This window comes from Magallana gigas, chromosome 1, assembly GCF_963853765.1.
Source record: "Magallana gigas chromosome 1, xbMagGiga1.1, whole genome shotgun sequence".
Classification (NCBI taxonomy): domain Eukaryota; kingdom Metazoa; phylum Mollusca; class Bivalvia; order Ostreida; family Ostreidae; genus Magallana; species Magallana gigas.
The window spans coordinates 11,001,370-11,002,780 of record NC_088853.1 but is presented as its reverse complement, the minus strand read 5'-3'; the positions used below and the strand labels follow the sequence as shown (position 1 = coordinate 11,002,780).

Below are 1,411 nucleotides of genomic sequence, written 5' to 3'. Positions count from 1 at the left end.
GTTGTTTTCAGTATACCCATCAATGACTTTGGTTTTTTAAAATAACTGTTGTGTTGCTCTCATTTGATTATACCAATAGCTTAGGGATCTGATGTATTACTATTATGTTGCTCTCAAAGGACAGTAAGAATTTGATTGTGTAACTTATGTGTTGCTCTGATTAGACGGTATCAATTGCGTGAGTTACTGTTGTCCAATTGGTAGTTTTTCCAGTGACCTTTGATCAAAAGGCTAGAATACTTATTGAAAAGTGTTGTGTTTATACTAGTGAACTGTATTATTGCCTAAGATGTTATTATGAAATGCCATGTTGGTCTCATTGGATGATAGGAATTTGTTCTTAGTGATTCACATCAATAGCCTAGTGTACTATTGTACAATTAATATGTTTCTCTCAGGAACCTTATCAATAAGCTAAGGTATCATGCATAACATAATATGGTGTTCTTAGGTGAACATATGTTAAGCCTTTTGTACTAAGGTTCAATGGTTATGTTTTTACCAGAAGGTTTATGAATGGACAAGTTATATTAATGTATAGATGTTGTGTTGCTCTCATAAGACTAGCAATTACCTTGGGTACCAATATTGATGTTAAGTTTTTTTGAGTGTAATTATCAATAGACCAAAAATAGTAATGTGTGGCTGTTTTATTTCACTCAGTAGACTGTATTCATAGCTTAGTGTACTGATTAATACCAGGTAAATAGGTGCTAAGTTGTTGGGCTGCTGTCAGTGGAAAGTATGAATTGTGTCCAGTACTAATGTATGAGTGTTTTGTTGCTCTTAGTAGACCATACCAATAGATTGGTTAGTTGGTATCAACTGCATCATCATTTTCCTTGAGTATTGTTATAAAACTTGATTGTACAACTGTTCAGTTGCTTTCAGTATGCCTACCAATGACCTTTGTTCTTTAGAATAACTGTTGTGTTGGTCTGAGTTGATTATACCAATAGCTTAGGGCTCTGATGTATTTCTATTATGTTGCTCTCAAAGGACAGTGTGAATCGTATTGTGTAAAAATGTATGACTTATGTGTTGCTCTGATTAGAGGGTATCGATTGCTCGAGTTACTGTTGTACAGTTGATAGCTTTTCCAATGACATTTAATCAAAAGGTTAGATTACTTATTGAAAACTGTTTTGTTAATCCTGGTGAACTGTATCATTGCCTAAGATGCCTTAGTGATTCACATCAATAGCCTAGTGTACTATTGTACAATTATTATGTTTCTCTCAGAGGACCTTATCAATAAGCTAAGGTATCATGCATAACATAATATGGTGTTCTTAGGTGAACATATGTTAAGCCTTTTGTACTAAGGTTCAATGGTTATGTTCTAACCAGAAGGTTTATGAATGGACAAATTATATTAATGTATAGATGTTGTGTTGCTCTCATAAGACTA

The 1,411-nt window shown here is 33.5% G+C and overlaps 1 non-coding gene across 1 annotated transcript; it reads left to right on the top strand.

The window, feature by feature from the left end:
• The first annotated feature begins 1,029 nt into the window (after positions 1 to 1,029).
• On the top strand, positions 1,030 to 1,132 carry LOC136271300 (small nucleolar RNA Z278). Its single transcript, XR_010709217.1, has one exon. It is a non-coding gene; the product is annotated as a small nucleolar RNA Z278 (small nucleolar RNA).
• Positions 1,133 to 1,411: the final 279 nt, after the last annotated feature.